General features: G+C 42.3%; 1 long non-coding RNA gene across 1 annotated transcript; it reads left to right on the plus strand.

The window, feature by feature from the left end:
• The first annotated feature begins 6,758 nt into the window (after positions 1-6,758).
• Positions 6,759-8,115, plus strand: LOC143132991 (uncharacterized). Its single transcript, XR_012988389.1, has 3 exons — positions 6,759-6,955; positions 7,193-7,259; positions 7,889-8,115. It is a non-coding gene; the product is annotated as an uncharacterized LOC143132991 (long non-coding RNA).
• Positions 8,116-8,978: the final 863 nt, after the last annotated feature.

Here is an 8,978-nt window from a genome sequence, read left to right on the forward strand (position 1 = left end):
GAAGACGCTTGGTGGCCGTCCACAACGTTATAAACTTAACCTAAATAGTCGGCTGCTGTAAGCTACAATCGGATTTTATTGTATACCCCTGTTGTCTCAATGATAATAACATCTCATTTCCGACTATATTTCAAAGTGTGCCGTTCATTTGCATTATTAACATAACATCGTATTTTGTCATTTTTGGCGAAGACATGCATTCCGTTAGGGATATTGAACATATTTAACATTCTCTAACCATCGTGATTTCGAATTGGTGCAGTTGTCAGCACAAAAACTCTTTTATTCTTTTGCTCTTTTGCATTGCTCTATGCTGTTCTATGGTGCTTTCTGCCTCTTGGTTGCACACAGCATGTTTTCGTGACGTTTCATAGAAATCCATGTATAATGAGCGCATAAAACGACTTGTTTTGGGACATTAATCTAGGCTACGTTAAGCTTTAAGGATTGTATGTCCTTAATTTATTTATATAGGCCTATTTAGGCTAGGCTACTTGCGCAAACCCTGGATAGACTTGTATTGCCACACAACAATATTGGTGGTATTTGTTACATTAGCTTCAAAAGGCACCGCTTCAGAAAGCTGCACTGCTTGTGAAAGAAGGGGGTGGGGGAGGGGAGCTTGCAGCCAAGTGTCGGAAAAATGCATAGCCTACAACACAGAACCCGCTTCTCGCATTAGTCACTGACAGATTCACCAACAGAGCTACGGCCAAGTGGGCAGATACGGATGTCTGCTCTTCAGGTCCATCGTCACAGAGGAACACTATAAAGCCTGGAGCAAAACCACCAACTGGGATGGAGCGAAGGGCAAGCGAGCATTGCCGCAGAATGTGAAAAACGTTGTGGTCTCAACACTGCAACGAAAGTTCCCTGCTATGGGGAGGAGTGAACTGAAGGACTGCATCAATAAGATCAACGAATTCCTCCGCACAACACAGATCTTCCCAGGGATTCAACGTGCTTTAAATTTAGACTGTAGAATGTAGACTGTTCATTATTTCAATAAATACGTTTTCTCTGAAGCACTTTCCCAACTTCGTCTTTCTATAGGCTAAGCGTATCATGGAGATAGAGTAGAAAACTGGATTTAACTAAACAAATGTAACTAAGTAAACTGATTGTTTACTCTACAGTAGGCTATGTTCCCCCTCTCAGGCTGTACAGTAGGCCTATTGAAAGTAGGCTAATTAGCTCAATAGACACGTTAGCGCTTCCATTAGGAAACTTTCGTTGCAGACTTTCACAACAGATTGTTTAGCCTACTGTAGGCCTACTCTACAGTAGCCTAGGCTATAGGTTATGTTCCCCCTCTCAGGCTGTACAGTAGGCCTATTGAAAGTAGACTAATGAGCTTAGACACATGAATGATTTACAGTAGACACATTAGCGCTCCACGCAGTGGCGTAACTATAGTAGGTGCAGCAAGTGCAGTCGCACCAGGGCCTGTGACCTCCCGGGGCCCGTCGCTACCCCCGCAATGCAATTGCTGGAAAATTCTATACCGGTCCTTTCTGACTACCTGCGTGCCTTTGACCAGGCCAAGGCTACAGCACAGACACTCGCAAATAAATGGGGGTTCAGAGTACATTTGAAAATGTTAGAGCACGGAGAGTGAAGCGTCACTTTGACGAACTATCGGAAGATGAACGCTTAACCGATGCAGAGAGATACTTCAAAGTGCAGGTATTTAATGCAACTCTGGACATCATAATCAGTCAGCTCTCCCAAAGATGTGCAAGCATGCGGGAAACTTGTCATGTGTTTGAGTCTTTACGTCCTATGATCCTTCAACTCGCAGGTGATGATGAACTGCTTGAAAAGGCAGTACGTTTGTCAGACCATTATAGCAGGAACATTGCACCGACATTCCCAACACAACTCCACTCATTTAGGTCTTGCTTTAAAGCAGAGATTTCACAGAAGTCATCTATTTTTCAACTTGCCAAAATGCTGGTGGTAGATTATGACAGTGTAACATCCACATTCGGGAAAGTGTGTACTGCTCTCATGTTGTTTCTGACATTGCCTGTGACTGTGGCAACAGCTGAGCGATCTTTTTCCAAATGTTCAACAATTGCTGGTGTACAGGCTATAATCAATTAGCTAAATCATTTGTCCAGCTGTTTAAACATTTTTTCGTGTTACATTCAAACGCAAAAGGTGCTTTGATATCTTTTTTGTTTAAACGTCGGCAAGCAGGCATGCTGCGGTTGCAATGAATGAGGATAATTGGTTTTATCTGCGGTGTTATTTTTTGCATTTTGAATATGACTCGCTCCAGTCTCAACAGCACTTTTTTGCACGGTGCTTTTTTAAAGGAGCTGCACCATCTTACAACAATTGCATCTACATTTTCATATTAGAATGTTTTGTCAAGTGTAAGCTTAAACTACCGTGATCAATTTAAGTTTCCGTGCCCCCGCTGAAAGTCTCTTATGCTCTTATCATTTCACTATCAAATCTATAAGTAACCGTGACAAATAGGGTATAAGATATATAAACTCACGCTATTGTATTATCATATATGTTTGGTAATGGCTCAGCTTTCTCTGATTGTTCTACTGACTTGGAAACTGCATCATGGAAGCAGTAAGTCAAGTCGCATCAAAAATAGTAGTGGCACCAAAGTGACATTTTGTGGTTGTTTGTGTCAACTGCAGTTTGTGCCATTTCTGCCGAGAAAATGGGGATCGTGATTCCTGAAGGAACCCGTCCAAACTTAACAGGGACCCACTGTAGGAACACCTTGTTACGCCATGCGCTCCACTTTTGATAGCGAAACCCCTCCCAATGGACGATGCACTTTAGAATGTCATGATAGGGCCCTAGGTCAGCAACTGATGGTTGAAATTGAAGAATAAATGTTGTTGCCTAATATCAGATATTCATGGCTGATGTCACTGCCCAGCAAAAGGGCTCAGAGCGAGGGTTACATCATCATTTCTAGGCAAAACTCTGCCGCCTGGTTACAACATGATTATCGTTACGTTACGTACACTCACACACCTTTTGTGGCGTCCAGATGTTCTCCTGCAGCTCCAGAGGGTCCAGAACTGGATAAGAGACCGCAGCTTCTGATTGGTCAACAGGATTTGCACACACACAAACACACGACAGGTAACATGATTTTGAAATTGCTTGCTGTTTATTTAGGTTCCCAGATAAAACGTTGTTGCCCAAAATCAGATAGAAGTTACTGTCATTACCCAGAAACAGGGATCAAATGGCCCCATAAATCATCACTTTTAGGCTCAATCACAACTGCTGCCTTGTTCACACATGACAGATAGATAGACAGATAGATAGATAGATACTTTATTGATCCCCAGGGGAAATTCAAGGACACATTACAGTCTCTCACACACACACACTCACATTCACACATGTGATTACTAATATCAGAGTTAATGTCATCTTACCCTGACTTTCTGTTGGCGTACTTCAGGTCCCATCCCATGTCCTTAACTTGCACCCTCTTCTCCTTCTTAACACACACACACACACACAAACACACACACACACACACACACACACACACGCACATTTGCTTTTTAAATAATCCTGCCGACGTATCCTCCCCTGCTGGCTGCCGCTCACATTGCAATTTAACAATAAGTAGCCTAAACTAGTCAGAGGTTATTATGGCCCGTCCAGTTTCAGTTCATATATTATATACTGTATTGATGTAGCATTTCTTCTCAGTGTCTCCTCTTCATTTAGTGGTGCCACTGCTTCAGAATTAGGGGAGACGCAAAATATTGTCGGGAAGCATAGTAGCCTATGCTAAATGCCTCCGCTGGTAGCTGAAAATTGCAGTTTAAGAACAAACAGCAATGCTGATCCGAGGTACCTGTCTAGTTTTATTCCATAAATATATTGTTTTTATAGACGTTAGTGCCATGCGCTATCAAGAGCTTCCATGTGCTACGCATGTTTGTCAACATCGCAAAAACTACAATTTTCGCACAACTTGGTGGAAAGGTGTAGCACAGGACAAGGAAAGCCAATTTATTTCTGAAGCTGATCGTATAAAATATTTCCATATCGTAGTCTACAGGCCTAAGCTCGCTCGCAACAACAGCAAAAATGAAACTGGAGAGAGGATGTCTCCACGAAGACACCGCTGTAACATTAGATGCGCACTCAAGCGCGAATCGACGCAGTAAAAAAAAGCAATGACTGCTGGTAGTAACGAAGGTAAATTGCGAAACATTTTGTATGCACTTGCGGTGATGGCCTAGTAGGCCTAATGTGAATCGTGGACTATAAAGTAAAGGAGATTTGCACCAAGTAAAGGCAGTGTTGTGGGTTGTGTTTTTACAACGTGTTGGCACAAAACTTCATTTCTGTCATAAACGAAGTAAGCTAATTGTTTCTCCATTGTCAACTACCGGTATGTTCAAGCGTTCAAGTGACAATGTGGTTTAATTCATGGGTTAAAGGGACATTCCACCAGTGGAGACATGAATATGTATTGAAAGTGGGTCATATATGTAGTAGAATAGTAGCATACATTTCTAATTTGGTGCCTTCTTGACCGAGAAAAGGCAGAAAATGACTTTTTAGTGCTTGTGGATTGCAGACAACAATCCCCATAGTGCATTGCAATGCTCAGCTCCGCAGGCCACTCAATTGTTCAACTCCGCCCATAATCTGTCAACCAAGGCTCGAGCGTTGAGCTCCACTCTACGCTACCTGGAAATCTTATCATACAATTTGTAGTGAAGAGTTAGTTTGCGTAATCATTAGTGAATTACTCCTCGTTTGTGTTTCGTCGTTTGTGTTTCGAAATGGTGTGCACTTGCATGGTACCGGGATGTTCAGCCAGCACAAGGAAAATACACGGAGTAGGTTACCCAAAGAGTTGAACTTGTGCAAAAAGTGGCTACGTGCTATCAATAACCCGAAGTTCGGAGAGGACACGGCCATTGAAGCACTTAAACATCTGACGGTGTGCAGTCTACACTTCAAGCCAGAATACTTCGAACCCAACCCCTTAGGAGTGAAGAGACCCGCGCTTGTGAAAACCGCAATTCCATCGATATTGCCAGATGATGTCGACGAACAGCCAGGAACTTCTGGAACTGCTAGCAGTGCTAAACGCATTTGCCTGTAGGTAAGGTTCTTTCTGACTCGACTCTAGCGGCTACTGAGAACACACACTGATATAGTCATCTGCTGGAAAGCAGCACATCTCATATGATTTGGCTGTTTACAAAGTAAATATCTTGTATGTTTTGGTCGCTTGCTGTTCTAATGTGTCTGCCTCGCTAACTCCACTCGTCAGCAAAGTTAGCAATGTAACGTTTGACACTTTGCTATGCGTTCTAGATCTAAATAAGTTCGCTATTAGCGATGCAAATCCACCATGTTTTACTGTGTTAGTCTGACGTTATTCAAATGTTTTTAACGTTATTGAACGTATGACATTTCAGACTAAAACGTCGGCGACGTCTGCTGCAGCATTGTTGTCCTCATCATCAGAAGAGGATGAATCCCAGACAGCGCCAGCACCAATGATCTCAACACCAATCAAGATTCCTCCCTTTGTCCAAGCACAGTTTGTAAGTAGTCTACATATTATCTCTAATCATGGCTGCAGTGGAAGCTAAACGCAAGTAAACGCAGATTACCCACCTCTGAAATGTCAGAAATAGTTTATCCACCTCTTGATAGAGTTTATCCACCACTCAATACATTCAATGCACTTCCTCGTAGAGTGTATGCACTCTTGGAACTATCTAGTAGGCATACCATTAGTAAACAGTAATCTTCACCATTATCATATATTCTGAATGTCTTATGTATTAAAAAAACAACAAACATTTAGTAGCGCTTTTCCTTACTGCAGTTTAGCCTACCCACCTCTTATTTCACCACTACACCTATCTTTACCTATCTCCAGTATATCTAAGACTACTGTCTGATTGAAATTAGTGGAATATAATTTGAAAAGAAACCTGTTTGTTTTATAGTCACCATGCCCAAGTACACCTGGCCTTGATACCAGTGCAAGCACCCTTGAAGTTGGTGAAACAGATGAAAGCTATCAGCTTGAGTCAACCCTCACCCCCACGTCATCGTCGTCAACATCAGAAGATGAAGGTGTAAAGGAAGACTGGAGTGGCAAGAAGATCATTGTCAATGAATCCAGCCTAATGTCACTATTCAAGTTTTGCCAGATGTGTGGGAAACCGATTTCTTCAAATACTATCTATGATACTGGGGCACAGAGAAGTGTGAAATGGATGTGTCTTGGAGGCCATTCTGGTACTTGGAAATCTTCACCAGACATAAGAGGAATGCCAGAGGTAAATGTACTTTCAGCTGCAGCTGTTCTGTTCAGAGGCGGCACATACACCGAACTCTCCGACTGGTGCCAAACAATGGGTGTCCAAATGATTGGATCATCAACATTTTACAACATCCAGAAGGCGTACCTGCTATTGAGCATGTGTACACAGAGCAAAGAAATGCCCTCTTGGCAAGAGTATGTTTGGAACAAATGGATGGGAAGAGGCCACACTTGTCAGGCGATGGCAGATGTGACTCACCAGGCTTCAACGCGAAATACTGCCACTACACTTTCATGCTAGACAGTACGAAGGAAATACTCCACACCGGACTGGTTCAGGTAAGAAACATATGAATGGATGCAGAATAACAATAATTACTCATGTTATGTTGAACGTTGTGATAAACTTTTGATAGAATTACTCTTGCTATGTTGACATCTTGATAACTTATCAAATTTAAAATCTTTAGTGTACAGAGGCCACCAGCTCTGGCGCTATGGAGCCACTGGGGTTTAGAAGGGGAATGAACGATCTCCTGGACACAGGCCTTGACGTGGAGGTGATGGCAACGGACCGCTCCACGTCAATACAGAAGATAATGAGGGAAGAATTTCCTAATGTCCAGCACGAATTTGACATCTGGCACACAGCGAAAGGTATGTTTTTTTGCCATCCTTGTAAACTTGTCTATCTACTTGTCCAATTGATCACCCCACCTGCAGTTCTCCAAAAAATCCCATTGACAAGCCACACCCTGTGCAATAGTCAACCATGTGGCTAAAATAAGCAATAGCTAAATAAATCTAAACTATGAAAGGCTCAGACAGGGTGAATGGGGGAAATATGTAAATTGTTGGTGTTTGACCAAAGTTATGTTGCATTTTTTACCACAGGTTTCCGGAAGAAGTTGCTAATGAAGGGAAAGAAAAAGGGGAACGAAATCCTACTTTCCTGGAACAGGTCAGTGTTGGTTTGCAATCTTCAGGTCTGATAGAGTTCAGGCATGGTGCCTAAATTCAGGCTTGAGCTCGGCCATGTATGTTGTCAGAAAGTTGAAAATAGGTAAACGGTGCCTTTTAAAATATCTAGTCAACATGTCAACCTACCTAACCTTTTGATTGACATGTCTGCCACCAACTAGGCGTAGCCTATATAAGGAAGTCGTTTACCTTTGTATGTTTGCACTGAGGATGGTCTGAATGGGACTGAAAACGTTTTGCATGCACTTTGGGTAGCACTTTTATGCAATAAAAACGCATTGTTGCATCGGCTGCATGGTGTGCGAGTTCCACTCATTTGACTGTTGTCAAGAAAGGCAATTCTCTATGGTGTCTTTGAAAGTATTTGATAATTTCAGACACAGATAATTTCACTTCCTATCAGCCCTGAATCTTCCTGAACTTCCTTTGATTTACAAGGTGCAAAATTACAAATGTTTATGTCTTTCACAGGTCTGTTGTAAACCACATGTGGTTTTCCTGTGGCACCAGTAAGGGGGACATCGAGGTAAGGAATCAAAAGCTGCCATACATTTTCTATCTGATTTTTTTCAAGTAATAGTATTATTGAGAATCTTTTCTTTCCCAAAGGCACTACAAAACAGGTGGAAGTGCATTCCACACCATGTGGTCAATGAACACAGATGGACTGACACGGATGGAAAGCGTCGTCACTGTGACCATGCTCCTCTAACAGCTGAGGAGCAGAAGAAGAGGATGTGGCTGAAGAAGGACTCGGTGGCATATCAGGACCTGACGTCGCTAGTCTTTGATAAAAGGCTTCTGAAAGATCTTCAGAAGATGGCCCTCTTCAAACATACTGGTAAGAACTGACGCCCTTTTTACCCACATGTTTTGAACATATCCTATTGAACATGTTTTAATTAGTACTCCTGTATTCTCCTTTTCACACAGGACCACTGGAGATCTTTCACAGTGCTCTCCTGAAATACCTCCCTAAACGCCAGGCCTTCTCCTACGAGGGAATGAGGGAGAGGGCCTACCTCGCCATCATGGAACATAATGAGAACATTGTGGCACGAGAACAAGCCACCACGGCAACAGGTGTGTTTTCATGTACTCTAAATACTAAAATAACCAAAATTAGCATGTTCACAGCTAACTCAAAATGCATACTTTGCTGAAAAGTTCATTCTATTCCTGTGGAGAGACATCTACTAGTCAAATCTTCATTCAGATATCTGTGTAATCATTATAATCTTTCTCATTTATAGGAGAATCACATGTCAAGCAGGTCTTCTGCAAGAAGTCAAAGCAATGGATAGTAAAGAAAATTTATAAACCACACACCACCAAGTTCATCCAGACACTAATTGAGAAGGTCATAGAAAACAGACGCAACCCAAACATAACATTCAAGGTGTCAACCACCTCACTCACCCAACCACAACCTCCTTTGCCACCTAACATCGCCCCTGTCCCAAAGCCGCCAAAGGAAGCTGCAAAATCATCATTCAAGAGCCGCTTCTGAGACGTCAGCACTACCATAACCCATTCCTCACCAATATTTTGTAATATTACCATGTCTTATATGTCCTAGATGTCTTTGTCTTATATGGTCTTTTGACCTGATCCTTGCACTGCCTTACCTGTTTGCACTGCCATCGAGCACCTTACTGTATACTCAATCACAGGGTCAATACCTCTTTTTTTATAGTGT

This window comes from Alosa pseudoharengus, unplaced genomic scaffold, assembly GCF_046254945.1.
Source record: "Alosa pseudoharengus isolate Yale_2024_CS ecotype anadromous, Long Island Sound unplaced genomic scaffold, YU_APseudo_1.1 YU_APseudo_1.1_scf_19, whole genome shotgun sequence".
Classification (NCBI taxonomy): domain Eukaryota; kingdom Metazoa; phylum Chordata; class Actinopteri; order Clupeiformes; family Clupeidae; genus Alosa; species Alosa pseudoharengus.